Consider the following 16,723-nt stretch of genomic DNA (forward strand, 5'->3'; position numbering starts at 1 on the left):
GATAACAATCCCATCATAGTGTGTTAGAAGGAATGGAAGTCCGTGCAGTTGTAAACATACTTGCCAAAATATGCACCAACTAACACAACAAAGTATGTTCCCATGCTGGTGTTGAACTCCAAAAAGCTTCCCAATTTACCAAAATATTTTTCTGTTTCCAGACATTAAAGCGTTTTTTCACGAATTTTAGCTCCCCTTTTTTATTAGCTAAATTGAGAGAAGTGTATGGGGGATATTGCATTCTTTTCAGCTTAGCAATAAAATTGTCGTAACTAGGTTAGTTTCCTTTAACATTTCTTTGTTTTAAGTACGTTTTGTAAGTTCTTTGTTTGTTCAGTTAGTTCTTCTTTTTTGTTGCAACGCGTGAGAACTTGAAACGCAATGAAAGAGTGAGTACTGCTAATGACGTAAAGGAAAGCTCGACTTATGTAATTACCGATAGTATAAATAACATGTAAATAATGAACTCTAATAGATAGTGTAAAAATACACCAGTGATGTACTTGTGTAGCTTGTTTAGCTTGTAAAATAAAAGCTTCAAAACGAAGAGTGTTAGTGAACCAGCAGAGGAGTGGATTCCTCGACAAAGTGTTAGGTTTTGTGATGTAGCCACCTACCTTCTTTAATATATATTGATTTACACCAACAAATAGAGATATCACAGATAACTATTAGGATCACATTTAATGTTCAACGTCAATGTCTATGGTCTACGATCTAAAACTACTTCGTTAAACTAAGATATTACGTTTGGATATATTTGTTTCTTTACTATCACAATGAACGGAAAGCTATTAGGAACTATAAAGAATATTGTGATTATTACACATAATCTATCATTTACCCACATGTAACTATCATCATTCTACGAGCACTCCTCTGAAATCATATAGCCTGTTTTGTTGCTTGCTGGACATGTTTTTCTTATGTGATGATAAACACATCCAGGCAAAGGTCTGCTATTTTCCCACCCCATTAACCCACATAACCATTTAATTATTCATCAATATGCAACTGCTCTCATGTACCAACAATACAAGAAGACATTAAGCAAGTATTAAACATCTCATATGGAATTAAAATGTAGTTACACTCACTCGTTTATTGATTGTGAATTCTACAGCGATAGGCAGGTCTCTTAAGAACGGCCCAACAGTATCAAGAACTTAAAGTTGCACCATATGGCCAAAATTTTCATGCTGTGCAACACATTTGATTTTCTCAATGCTGCCATCATACAACATCTCATGCATAGCAGATCCCATTTCCTTGCAGCACCTATACTCTTGTGCCCCTTCTAGTAACTCTACATGGCAGCATTGACTATATACTACAGTAGAGCACAGCTGCGAGGCAAGTGCGCGAGAGTGTGCATATTGTAGGAGCTCTTTGTTTTCATTTCTTCCAGCCCAAAGCGCTTCGACATTTATCGAGATAAAATGAAACTGTCTGATAAAGAATTGCTGATGCTTCGAAATTTTTCCGCTACACGTAGGGTGGCACGCGAAGAATCCATACGTGCAGTATGAAGATCGTACTGGGTCATATTAGAAGTTTTGCATGGGGATTTTGAATGTTTCCATGTATGACATGAAAACTCGTGAGGAGAATAATAAGTCTAACATCTTTGTGGTAATTCTGATGATAATGAAAAACGTGATGGGTAAGACTATACAAGAGCTCGATCACAGAAGTTCAAGACATCGACATAATTATCATCGACACCGTCGAGAATTTCAGGGCGACAATCGTCACAGTTGAAAAAATTAATAATCACACAGACGGTCTTGACAATCAAATACATGCGGCAAAAGTTGTGGCGCGAAGAACACCACATTGACCCCGATTCTGAGTACGACTACCATCATTGGCAACAATAGAAACCTCGTCGTATTGAAAATCATTCAGAAACTGCAGCCAAACTAAGTCTCGTGAATCATTACAGAAAAGAATTTGTTGCTGTTCTTGATATAGAAATAAATGCATTAAAGGCCAACACGGAGGCCCTCACTAACTGAGCGTCGTATTCCAAAATATTTTGATGCCAGAGGTCAACATACACTGCTGCCCTTCTTGATGCAATTTTGTGCTCTTGCAAAGTAATTGTTAAGTTTAGTGCTGAGGAACACGATACGGACAGGAAAAAATTCTTAAAATTACTTACAAATAAAGACAATATCCTTATGATGTGCTTTGTTGCTAATTTCTTGTTTATCCTTAAAGTTTTTCAAAAGCAGCTCCAACGTAGCTCACTTACCATTGTTGATATTGAACCAGAAGCACAAACATTTCAGAAAGGCGTTTATAAGTTGCGCATAAGCCTTTTACTGGATGGTTGGGAGCAGGCATTCAAGGAAAATTTAATGAAGTAGAGAAAAAATTTTGCGGCATTGAATTTTGGGAGAAGAAAAACGCCTTCTTGAAATAAATAAATATGTTACTGATTACATTCAGTTATGCAATGAGAAGCAAATCCATTTTGTCAATAAAAGAGTTCATGGAAAAGAGGATAAAAATTGATAAAAATGCCTCAAAGTATTTTACCTCTTTATCACATTTACAGCAAATGAGGATGAAACAAGAGATGTTCATAATTTAATTGCACAAGACATTAGCTTTGCAAATTTGGCTATACAATTTCAAAATCAGCAAGATTGCAATGACATATCGAAAGATAATTCACATAAAATCATGCAAACCCTACTTAAAGGAGATGAGGAACAGTACTACACAAATTTGTCAGTCCCTCCTGCTTGAATGTTAGTAAGCTAGCCACATTCAAAATGTGAGAGAGTCATTTCACTCAACAACAAGTCTAAATCCACCTGCAGATCATTTTTGAAATACCAAACTGTAAGCGACTATTTATACACCCATATCAGTATGCCTCCACTGTCTGATTTTGATCAAAGACCAGCAATTTTAAAATGGACGGATGACAAGGAGCATAGAGAAAGAAATACTCAATAAGAAGCTAAGCAAAATTGGTTTCACACGGCCTTCCAATAAGAAAATAGTTTGAAAAGCAAGAAATCCCTCAGGAAATCAAGGGGAAGAAATAAAGCGTCCCCTTATAAATTTCTTATGTCGGCGAGTGTTGCAATTGTTGTAGAAGTTGAATCGGATTTAACTGCTACAACAGCTCCCGATTTGTGTGCGATCAAATTACAACAGTTGCAACGCCTGTTGCCATATGATTTTAATTATTGTAGACCTTTAATGCCAATAGAATTACAACAATTACAACTATATTGTATCTAGGCTTTAGTAGGAAGAGATCCCGGTATTAAATAACTTGCCTTTGGTTTTAGCTCATATGGCACGCCAAGGTGATACCTTGTTGCGAAGTACGACTTTTCAAAATGTTCCAAGGAAATAGCAGATGTACTGCTGGAAGAAAAATTCGGCCGATATTTTTGAACCAATTTTACCCATATTTTTCGTTGGTCTTCGTTCTTTGAAAACTTGTGCGTTGAGATTCCTTCAACGTCATATGTATTCGTGCAACTGCGAAAGCAGGGGGAACCCCAAACATAATATTTTCCTCTTTTTGCTCTTTTCGTTTTAGAAGATATGTTTTATGCTTAACATTAATTTTATGTGTACCAACACCAACTTAAACGCTACTATTTTGTATTTCTAATATTTATATACTTTAAAAACGGCACTTAACACGTAACGGAAAGGCGTAAAAGAAAGGAGATATCAATTCACTTCAAATTATCTTTCATGGGAAACTCCTCATGGGATCTCTCCTTTTACTGGAAAACGCTATACTAACTAATGATAAGAAGTTTTTCTCATAGTAACTCCTCCAACCACCCTGCTTCGCCAGACGATTTTAAATTTATCTCATCCTGCTCCGATACATTCGACCTCATGATCCACGAAAGCCTCCTCATCTCCAAACTAAAACCTCCACTTAACACCCAAGGCAGCTCTATCCCTCTTAAGCTTTTCTAGTCTCAACACTCACCGTAACAATACATCACATCACACTTACACATTCACAGTAATCTGATACCTCAAGCTATGTAAATAACTTTATATATATCTATAATTCTTGTTAACTTCCTTTTAGTCTGAAGATGTCTTGAGTCAAGACGAAACGTCACTATTTTATTAAATTTCATAAAACAAATTGTTTGACTATGTTCAAAATTATTTGTTGGGCTCTAATATTTATATTGAGAATCCGTTTCCCGCCTCGCACTTCATTGGCAACAATATTGATTAGGAAAATGATATTTTTCGCTAATGCAAAAAATGGATTTCACGGGCATTTAATTGAAAGGCAAAATCTGTGTAAATGTCAAGTGCGTAAGTTTTAGTTACGAGTATGAGTAAAAATTGGATTAAGGCTGTTTCTTATGACGTTTATAGGTCATTCTAGATAAAATACTACGTGCATGTTATATGTACATCACTACCGATTATAAACACAAGTAATATGATTCTCGTCGCACTGCTCTGGCAAAGTGCAAATACTTACATTGTGTTAGAATATTTAACGTTATCTGCTAAGAGCTATCTTTAAAACAGAGAAAGAGGAAGTGGGGAAGTGGAACGGACTCTAAAGAGCCAGAATCTGCAAATCAGGAATGAGAAAACTTGGCATCTGTAAAATGCGGTATGTGAAAAACTGGGTTCTATAAAAGCCAAAATACTTGCATGCAGTGGCAGATCGAGGGTAAGTCAAAATAAATTACTGCAGCCCATTTTGGCATATATTTACATTTGTAATCCCTTAAAATCATATTCATTGGTACATTATTTTCATAATTTCGTAAGAGCACAATGGTTATAAGACATTTAAAATATACGATAAATTTCTTAATTATTTCTTAATTACTTTATGCCATCTTCAGTGCGAAGTGCATTAATATACGAAGTTTACGTGATAATATGTTATAGTGATAAAGCGAAATTATCGAATAGTTATGAATAATTATTTGCAGTCGAATAAGGTGTTATAAAATGTTATAGAATTTATCAAAGATAAAAAAAACTACATAATGAATAATATCTGATAAAGTAGGAATTGCTATTTACAGGTTAAAGATAGTGTTAGATGTTGTATTTGTTTGTTGAGGTTAGGTTTAAGCGTTTTGATATAAAGGGCTTCTTTGAGTTTAAGGGCGAAAGGAGTGTGAGCGGTGTCTAAGATACGGAAACAGGATTGTGTGTAATTTTTTTTGCAGTATGGTGACGAGAGTAAGTGTCTGAATATGTGTGAGTTTTTGTCCGTGGTTTTGTGTTCTTTAATCCGTGTGGAAGCAAACATTATAACACATTAACTGTTCGATATTTCCGCTTTATCACCATAACATATTATCATGTAAACTTCCTATATTTATGCACTTCGCACTGAAGATGGCATAATGTATGCCGAAACATGTTTGTTATTAAGAAATTTGTCACATATTTTAAATGTCTTAAACATTATTTTCTTTAGAAATTAAAAACCAGTAGTGTTGTTTTGAAAGCACTTTGAATTTAAAATTAATTAAGGAGCTATAATTTATTTTGACTAAGGCTGGATCCGCTACTGCTTGGATTAGACCACATGTTTTGTTATTTGTGTCAACTTTATATCACTTAAAACATTAAAATTTGAAATAACGTAAGACACTAAAGCATTGGAAATTAAACATACCAAGATTTTTTTATGAGTTTGTCCATATTTGGTCACTGCAAAGAAAGGATACTCCACTGTATTGTGTCATTCTATAAATCTTCCATGAAAACTGGAAGGTTGTATCCTAACAAATATTTTTGTCCAAAATGAAACTTTAAATTATATTGCTATATGTGTTTTAATTTCTAAAATTTTCATTAAAACGTGTCATTGCATTTGAATGATGACTTAATGAATGAACTAAGTAATGTAATGGCCAGTATTGTTTTGGTCCTAATTTTTATTTACAATTTTCAAATAGATAAATCTGTTCCAAAGCATGTCGTAACTACAAAAAAATGCTGTAGTCATGAGGTTCTCAGTCTCGCGTCCATCTTAACATGGTTGAACAACAGATGCTTTGATATTTTTCACGATTGTCTTTAATGATTCAATTCTACAATTCTCTTCTTTCACAGACAAGCAGATATTCCAAAACAAAAATGTTAGCTGAAAACACTATTATTTTTGTGAATTTAGTGGGTAACTGCTTAAATCCAGGCTTAAAAACTGGTCGTTTGATGCAGCACAATGTTAATATCACACTTTAGTTTAATGTTTAAGGAAGTGTGATTGATCTGGCACTTACTTGCACAAAAGCCCTCATTACAAACACCACGGACGTACTTCTATTACCGACAGAAAACATTATGGAGCTACTGGAGCTTTGCCCCACCTCGACTTACTTCCAGTGCAAAGATACACACTACAAACAATTACATGGAATAGCAATGGGCTCACTCGTTTGTGTTGTAGTTGCTGAAATTGTAATGCAATCTATAGAAGATCGGGTGCTCACGACTTATAAACATGCACTACCTTTTTGGTTTCGCTACGTAGATGACACAATCACAGCACTACGTTCAGACGAGATTTATGACTTTTACACTCACATTAACTAACAGAACAGCCACATATAATTTACCAAAGATGTTGAAGAAAACGGAACTCTTCGTATTCTCGACTACTGACCGACTACTAGACCAATCATCTTACAACCCTGCATCACACAAAGCCACCACAATCAGAACTTTAACAAGACGTGCACAAATCATATGTGATTCACAGGACGCTCTACACAACGAAAACAACTATCTTAAACGTGTTTTTGACAAAAACAACTATAAGTCTGACTTCATCTAAAGCAACACTTACAAACACAACGAACCCAACGAAACGAACAACTCAGCTACAGCAGCAACGATAACTTACATCAAAGGTACGTCTGAGATTATATCGCGTATCATAAGACCATACAACATACGTGTCGCACACAAACCAATCACAACGTTACGACAAGTACTAACGAACATAAAGGACAAATAACAACCAAACGAACGAAATGGTGCAGATTACAAGATAAACTGCTCCGACTGCCACGCTCCCTATATCGGGGAAACTGGCAGGAAATTAAACATAAGACTTACTAAACACAAACGAGCTACTAAAAACCAGACAAAACTAATTACATTGCCGAACATCATCGAATCACAAAGCACAACATTGACTGGGATTCGGCAAATTGTATTACTTATATTACTGACTATAGACAACGGTTTACATTAGAAAGTTGGTATACCATCTTGGAACAAACCCCCCTTAACAGATCACAGCAATTACCGGCACCTTACAAACGACTTATTCACAACACAAACAAACGATCAACTAAAAACATTACACTTCACACTAATCCACAATGACAATACACAATTGACACCCACAAATTTCCTGTACACACAATACAATGACGTATGACCAGATAACAAATACGGCTAACCTGATGTTTACTCCTCATTTGACTCTGAAGATGACTACCGATAAAGTTGTCGAAACGTCAGTCAAACAACAAAAACAGACCTTCTTAGGACTATACTAACCTGAACGATCTACATCTACAATCATGTAACATTAATTTTCAAATGATTTATAATGGAATATACAATGAAACTTTCATTTAAAATGCGAGGGGGCACCTAATAGTTAAAATAGTAATGCCCCTAAATTTGAGTCAGTGATACTCATTTTTAAACTTTTTTTGCTGTGTAACTTAACTGGTAGCCTGGATACTGGCTACTGTAAAAGCTTAGAAAATTTAAGAATAATGCTAAGTAGAAAGTATTTTTGTTTCATTGTGTGAAAGGTTTAAACAATGCTATAATGCTTATCAACCATTAGTGCCATCAAATCTGTATTTAAGAAAAAGGAGATATTGTTTGAAGCCATAATTACAACTGTAAAATGTGAAGCTCAACTTGCTGTATTGTAATGCATATTCACGGTGAAATGGGATATTTTTAAAATCTTGAAAACTAGTGATATGTGATAATACAAAATTGTATTCTGTCTAATTTATCGTTATCCAATACATAATCTGCCATTCAACTGAATTGATCGATCTGTCAAAACTTACCTACGGAAACAAACATCTTTAACGAAATTAACATGAGCATAATGCATACCATACAACGCAATTGAATTTTCCATGATTTGTTTGTTGTTCATTAAACTTCCACACGCGTTGCTGTGCATCTGACTTTAATTAAATAGTGTTGTGATCATTATGGTGGAGGAGAATATATCACACTATTAAAATGATACAGTAAAAGTTTATTATAAGATCATTATATTGTTACATGTGCTCAACACGACTCTATTCGACTAACTGATATACAATGTTATTCATTGAAAGGAAAGTAACATAAGGAAATATCAAGTTAGAATGTTTAATGCATATAGTTAAGTCTTTGTGCAGAATAAAAATGCCTGACTTTATACTTACTTTATCAAAAGATTCATTTGTTAATTCTCCTGATATACACAACAGCAATATAATAATCATTTGCAAAACATTAGTCAGTGGCATCACCACTTTTTCCAGATAGGGGAGGGACAATGCAACTGTCAAGAGTGTGAGACTTCAATAGGGTTTTAAGGCATGCTTTATTTAACAAATGTTTGATGGCATATCCTCTAAAACGCCATTTGCTTCAGGCAGGTTTTATAATAATCTAAAAGTCATAAGTTTTTAGAGGGGCAAGTTTCTGTTAGATGTGCCACCAAATATAGTCAAGGCAATCTTATAAACAATAACGTTTAAAATGGCTGTTTATTATACTGACTTTTCCATGCTAATGTTTAAAAGAAGCAAATATTTTATCGATGTTTAAATTTTTTGAAATGTCGAAATTGGTCTCTGGAATAAATGTGGGGTAGCTCCCACATATTCCCCCCCTGGCAATACGACTGTCATTGGTATTGCCCTTTAAACTATTACGTAACGTTGACTTCCAATTTTCATAATATGATATAACTAAAACGATTAAAATTCGTGAAAGGAAATGTCTGTCTTGAACCTTCAAAGAAAAGAAGTGAAATACGATCTGACTTTTGTAAGTCACAAACGTTATCTTTCATCTCGCGTTTTTTGACATGATCTATGAAAAATTTTCTGCAATATAGCAAAATTTCACCAAAATAACCAATTTCTACGCTTTGATATATCTTGACCTTCGACGTTATCCTCTTTTATTTATTTATTTTCGAGTATTATTTTAAAAACACAAGATCATAATAAAACACTTATGTTTACACATAAAACATTTGCATATATGCATGTTTTCTAACAAAAAGAATATTCTACAATTTAAATTTACAGGTTTTTGTGAATGCTGGTTGTTTGACTGCAGTATGAAAGGAAATATCAAAGCGGTTAGCACTATTTTCCACCCAGCAAACCGCCCTTTGTTTTGAAATATAATATTTTACACAATATAATATTTTACACAATCTAATATTTTACACAATATAATATTTTATATAATATTTTACACAATCGTCGAAAAACGACATATTTTCCAGCCTGGATTATAAGTTTATAACTTAAGGTGGTTGCATGAAAATTTATACTGCAACATTTATCTGTAAATATTTTCATATGTTGATATTAAAAACTGTATTATAAAAATGTAAAATTACTCGCCATCTCAAAACGACCTAGCACCAGTGCATGCATGGTTTCCTTTTAGCTTTTGGTTCTTTCCCATTAGCCGACATCTTTAATTTATTAACGATTGTGTGAAGTAAAGGGCGGTTTGCTGGGTGGAAAATAGTGCTAACCTATCAAAGCTAGGTGTAAGCACTGATATGTATATTAGACTGGATAACGCATCTCTTGCGAAAATTGAAGCCGGAAGATCGATCATTTGCTACTGGCTTCATGGGGGGTATCGGTCCCACTTTACAATACTTTTGTATTACAAAATCACAGTTTTCGCGTTATTCCTTTTACAAACTTCTGATTAAGGCAAAATTTTTATAACATATAGAGAAAACCGGTAGAGAGTCTTAATCTTGAGGCTCTGTTTATTTGACTTTGTAACGACTTGAAAATAAGATGGCAAGTTGTATTGAAATTTTAAAGTTGAAAGTGAGGAGGACAATTTCAGCCGTGCAAGGCATTTTTACAAGATGAATACTTAAATTACAAATTTACAGCAAAGTAAGAACAAAGGTATTCATATCTTCAACATATTTATCGATATTGAAGTTGTTCACATAGGAACTGGTTGAAAACTTTGCTTCGCTTGATGACAACAGAGGTACTTTAATTCGCATATTTTGATGATGTACATCTTCTAGAGTTTGATGATACCGCTTTCAACTTACTATTGTTCATCAAATTGTCTTTCTGATTATTTTTCTATGTCGATTTGTTTTCTTTCTTCACTGATATAATGAAGACGTCATTTGAAATTATTATGATTTTAGCGATGTAAATAACAAAGTGTTGTTAAATAAGTAAATTTGTAGCAATCTTCCATAAACGTCATTGCAGATGAGATTTTGGTAGCAGTAGTCGGATTCTGTAATATTTCTACATTTTTTAGGAGCAGCAACATCATATAATCTCCAGTTTGCTTCAAAACAATGCTGGTCGACCTTGTACCATCTCAATTTTGTGTCATTATAAAGCCAAGAAGACAAACTTTTTAGGATTAAATATCTTTGCCGCTTGTTCTGCCTCTTTCACAAAAATTTTGCTCGAATCAAAAGTTTGTAGAACGAATAAAAACGAAAAAATGTGATTTTCTAATACAAAAATATAATAAAGTGGGACCGATGCCCCCCACGAAGGTCATTATCAGATGAGCCGACTTCCGGCTTCAATTATCTTACTATATTTTATATTTTATATTTTATAATTTCTACCCAGCATACATGCTGAACTTTCTAGTACCTTGCTGTCATAAGCTGTGCTAGAAAAATCTAGAATTACGTGAAACTTATTTTATGGGAATTCTACATGTTTTGCCTCAATCTTTAGCCGTTAAATGAGGTGAAGTATAAAAAATTAACCATGCTACTTTTGTCAGGTTTATTTATGACAAAAGTGTGACATTGTATGTGCACTAGAGGTTATTTTTTTCTATTTAATTAGAGATTACCAGTTTTGATACGAAGCGAATAAATCTAAGCGCAGTGAAATCTTTCATTGTTAGATAACAATCTAAAATTTTGTTGGACAATTTTCTCAAATTTCATAACAAAATCAGTTTTGCCAAATACAACGTTTTCATTTTTATTATGATTGTTTGATAACAAGTATAGTTATGAAATTTACATGCGATGATAAAAATATTATGGTGTACTCTATCAAAGATTTTGCAAATGCCTTTATTAAGAGCTGCCATTGTTATGTAAGGTCTTTGTGCCGCATAATCATCAATAAAAGTAGCGGGTTGCCAAATATTTTTACCATATATGGTCATTGTGGACACATGACATTTGCATGAAATTTGATATTCAAAACATTTGTATTGCAGATTTTAGTGGTTGAATATATCAGTTTCACAACGGTTGTCGTGTTCATACTCACGATTTACTTCACAAGTAAATGTTGTTTTTATTCTTTAAGGATTTCGTGAGAAGTAAAACTTCTTTCAATAAACAAGAAACAGTTATAAATACTCAAGTTTGTTATTTTGCGTTTTGTAGTTAAAATCAAACTTATATTCTTCTTAAATTCTGTCAACATGAAACGTAAACAGAAGAGACCAAGGTATGTTTTAATATTGTTGATTACTTTGTCTTGATATGAAAGCCACCAAGGAAACTTGCTTTTGTTAAAATTTTGTTTGTTAGCGCAATTTTTTATTGCGTTGTGAAGTACACATTGTTGACATTGAATGAATGTTTTGTGTCAAATTAAAATAATGCGTGGCAGGAATTTATTGGATAAAAGGCAAAGTTGATGATTTCGTTTATGTTTCGGTCGCAATAATCATTATGTAAGAATACAGCCCTTGATAGTATTGTAAACGACTCTTGAAATCGTAAAAGATATATCACCTTTTGATTATCGCCCTATTGAAAATGACAACATATCACTGATTATTTTGAATTTCAAAATTCTTCACTCCGTTTTAAATCGACATAATATTAGTGGAATTTGCAATAAATGGAATATGAGGAAAAAAGCGCGTCAGACAATCAGGTATCTTCAGAGTATCATGAATTCTTGAGTTTTAACAATTTACTCTTTCCGTTTCCCCAAGTATTAAAGCGCTTTTTGTCAAGTAGAGGCGAGGCAACGACAAGAATTCTATTACGTCAAACTTGTATCCGTTGAAATTTGAGAGCGTTAGGATTTAAAGTCCATTGCGGTGTCTCTTAAAAATTTAAAGGAAAGTTTCTGTCAGACTTTCAATATTCTGAATACAACGTGAAATATATAAACGCTTGTCAAGATCAAAATAAATCTGCAAAATTTTGCTAATTTTATGTAACTAAAGACATGTAAAAACGTCATATACTTAAAAGACAATTCTGGTTTGACGTAATATCCGAATATGTAAACATGATAGCAAGAATATTTAATACTTCGAATAACATGCTCTGTGGCGATCAATAGGAAAAGTCAAGAATATGACCTGCTGTTTTGTATTTCATGCATCGTTTCATCCATCTGTTTAGAGTTTCTGTTTACTGGGTTGTTTTTGTGCGTGTACCAAAAAACCTTGTGTGAGACAAACAATCATTGCTTCAGCCTTCATAGCATTTTGATATTCCATATAATTTTAATGCCATTTTATAACACGAAATTCGTGGCTGTCCGGGGTTAACAAAACAATTTATTTCAAAAACCTTGCTAAACATTGCATTGGTTATAAAACTCCAAGTAAAAGAATGTTGCCACTCGAGGTACGCAGCACTTTTTGACTTAGACTATTGGGACAATTTCTGTCGAGGGTGGACAGAACTTAATTTTTATTTACATATCGGTCAGTAGCGTTTTATGTAACTCGCAAGGTAGTTGCGAGGAAACGGCATAGTTTCTTCCCTTTCACGTGACACAATCTTGAACAATGAAACATTAGGAAAAATGAACTCTAAAAATTAGCATGTGATAAATATAGTTTTTGCGTGCTGTTAAATAACTGCCATAGAGATTTTACTTATTAATTATTACTTTTCCTTAATAACAAAGGTTTTTATAATGCAAGTAACGGAGAAAAATATAGCTATTATCCTTTTGCGCGAGGAAAATGTGACCGCGTTCTAAACTTCAAGCTTCAATGATCTGTATGAAAATAGTTTTATGTAAATTTCTGTTTCCTTCTGCCTTGTGCGGTATCCTCCAACTGCGCAATTAAGTTCCTATGCTTTATGTTGATAATAAGTAGAAATGTAAAGATTGTAAAGATTTCAACACATACTTGTATTCTGTGTATAAATTCAGCTTCAAACATATCCTTGTTCAATTTGAAATATATTGCAGCCACTGATAAATAGTCTACACTTTTTAATTGTTTATCCATATTAGTTTACTGAATATGGAGTATAGAAGTATAACCACTGTATACTTTGGTCAATGGCAAGAAGCGTAGCCACGTACATGTTTGGTCGTAACACCGAGATAAATTACAAATTATTAGAAACTTTTATATAGTTGTTGAATTATGAAATCAAAAGTTTAAACAGAAAGTAAATTGCAAAGTTTCACATGGTTCAACCAATCCAGCTCACTGGATACACGCTACTAAAAATTCATATTGTTTCCTGCCTACTAAGTTCGACATGACTACATGAATCAAGACACATTTCTTAGCACATTTGTGTATTGTGTATAAATTTCATGTGTGTGTAATAAGTTTACTTTTTCAATATCGTGCATTGCATTAATCAAAATTTTAAGGGAAATCAATCATACTAAAAGAAGATCTTGACTTTTAGACGAGTACGTGTAATTTGTTCCATTGAAACTGGCATGAAGAATGGAATCTCCTCTAGTGCGACTTGTAAAGCTTTACGTACGAAAGAAAGCGATCTTGGTGTGAGATTCGAAACTTTAAACTCTTCAGAAAAAAACAGTCACTTGTGGTCATCCAGGTGAAATGAAAAAAAGCACACTTTCACAAAATGTCTCAACAGGAACTCGAAAACTCGAAGAAAATATTTTGTCATGTAAAAAAGATCTAGAAGTTTGCCATTCTAAAAATTCTGTTAAAAGAGATAAAAAGAAATTGGCAAATTCCGAGTTATTTATAAATTTTGAAAACACATCAAAAGGTGGAGTGTCTTTTCCAATCATAAAGAACGTTTTACCTTGTCACCACTTGGCAAGGTAATGTTAAAAACTCAGCTAAACTCTCCTATAACACCTCCATGCTCTCCTCCTTTGTTTATAAATCACAATGCAATTAGCGAAAATCTTTTAGTTCAGTCAAAGACGTTTAGCTCCCGTGAGCAAGAAAAAACCTGTGTATTTTCGACAAAGTTTTGTCATCAAAGAGAGGTAATGGATCCCAAGGCAGAAGACGACAATCGTGATAAATTAAAGGACATACCAAACAATTTATACACAAACCAAAATTATGAAGATAGATGGACAACTTACACTATAAAAAATCCAAAATTTTTGTCAAATTGTCCGCATGAAGACAGTTTACCAATAAGCAACGGTAATTGTGTTTCAAGTGAAAAGAAATACTCGAAAGATACTATTGTAACGTCTCGCGAGTACAAAGTCTTGCAGCTGAAAAGGAAGTTACAAGAGCAAGAGCTAGCTTTGAAAAAGCTACGTACGCAGTTGTAAAAAGAGTTGAATCTAATACGGTGATTTTTTTAAAGAGCTCATTATATAAATATAAACATATCAAATCAAATTTTACTACGGATTTGTACGAGTTATTAATATTAATTAACGCTTGTATGATCTAAAAAAGTAGAGAAATGAAAATGTTGGCTTAAAAATATTAAATAAGAGAGGCTCGTTGTATTTCGACATCGTTTTTACTTTTTGCCTTTCTAGACTAGCCAAATGTTTTAAAATTCGACCTTAAGTGCCTTTGGAAAAAGCCACGTTGCCAGCTCAATAAGTGAGGGGGGTTTTATTTATATATTCATGTTTTGTGCAATAAGTTCTTTTGAAAACAATTGTTTCTTAGGGATTAAAACATGCATGAATGAATATTGTCCCCCTCAATTATCAAGCTGGCGATGCCAATGGTTGGAAACTGAACGATCTACTGTTTTAAATGCACGAGGCTTAGAGCTGATAAAGTAGTAAGCTTACTTCGCTCAAATATTAAGTTTATTCCTGATTGTTTACACCAAGAGTTACAAATAGAAGCTGGAAAGGCCAAAGCAAAGGAGCAAGAAAAGCAGAAACTTCCTCAAGAAACTGACCTTACTGGGAGGAATTGGTACTACCTAAAAGCCCACAACTATGTTTTAGCCTTCAGGCCTCGTAATTAGTAATTCGCCACTGGATATAGGTGATACAGGAAGGAACAGCGATGGTTGGATATTCTTGAATAGTGCTGTTGGCCAGTGTATTTTAGAAAATCGATTGCATCTTCCTACAGATGAAGAACTTGGGCAAACATCTATTAAACTTTGCTATGTATTCGTGGGTGACAAGACTTATCCTCTGAAAGTAAAACCTTGTCCGGCAGTAGTATTGGGATTCAAAGAAAAAATTTAAAACTGTCGATTATCAAGGGCAAGTCGATTAATAGAAAACTCTTTTGGCATTGCTGAATCATGATTAAGTGTTTTTCGAAGGCCTATCATTGCGAAGGTAGACACTGTTGTGAAAGTAACCAATGCTGTTGCTGTTTTTGGACGATTTTGGTATGATAACATAGCAAAATCAAGTTAAATCAGATTATCATCTTCAGGATAGAGTGACAACTAGACACAAAAAGAATTTAAGAAAGGTGAATGGAGATCTTTTTTCACTGACTACACTGGATTGAAAGATTTTGAAAGCTTTGCACACTAAACTACACAAAAAATACAAAACTGTTTGAGACAGTTTTAGGGATTAATTCTGTTCTGTAGCTGGTTCTGTCCAATGGAAAATAAAAATGATAAACAGCAAAACAAATCATTTTGACCATCATCAATTATAGCAACTTATCTTCCATATTCTCCCATGATTGCTTAAAGCTGTGATGTAAGATGTAAATTACTAATTAATCTGGTATTTTGTTCCATTGTCAAGCCAAAATTTTCATTATTTTCACCAATCACTGAAGCAATTTCACGTTTCTCTTACATTCACTGAGAATGATTTATCCTTGCATAATACTGTTTTTTTATTTTAGACGTATGATTTCAACATGTACATGTTAGAAAAGAAATATGTTTGCATGGCACAATAAATCAAAGTATACCTTGGTCATCATAAACCTTTTTCGTAAAATTTCGAGACAAAAACTCACCATCGGTTTGTAAAATTAGAAAAATTGCAAGCTTAACATTTACACATATATATGAAAACATTTCCAAGTGTTGTAAATAACTATAACTAAACAAAACATCGTGTCAAGTCTCTTGTGGTATTTTGTAGAGCCAAGTTGCTTATATGACCATTTTATTTTACACTCCTTTCACACAGTCACAAAGAGGCAAATGAACATGCATTGCTAAAAATGAAACCTTCAGCTTCATCTGTTTGGAAAGATTAGCTGCGATATCATATTCGATACATTTGTTGTATTGGTAGTACTGCTTGTTCTCTAGGTGAGCCTTTGCAAGGAG

General features: G+C 33.7%; 1 long non-coding RNA gene across 2 annotated transcripts; it reads left to right on the forward strand.

The window, feature by feature from the left end:
- The first annotated feature begins 11,498 nt into the window (after positions 1–11,498).
- Positions 11,499–16,511, forward strand: LOC124457497. 2 transcript variants are annotated; one of them, XR_006952631.1, is made up of 3 exons: positions 11,501–11,735; positions 13,910–15,897; positions 16,288–16,511. It is a non-coding gene; the product is annotated as an uncharacterized LOC124457497 (long non-coding RNA). The 2 variants fall into 2 exon arrangements; XR_006952630.1 differs by having other exon boundaries at positions 11,499–11,735; positions 13,910–16,511.
- The last annotated feature ends 212 nt before the right edge of the window (positions 16,512–16,723 follow it).

Source organism: Xenia sp. Carnegie-2017, unplaced genomic scaffold, assembly GCF_021976095.1.
Source record: "Xenia sp. Carnegie-2017 unplaced genomic scaffold, XeniaSp_v1 HiC_scaffold_6, whole genome shotgun sequence".
Taxonomy (NCBI): Eukaryota; Metazoa; Cnidaria; class Anthozoa; order Malacalcyonacea; family Xeniidae; genus Xenia; species Xenia sp. Carnegie-2017.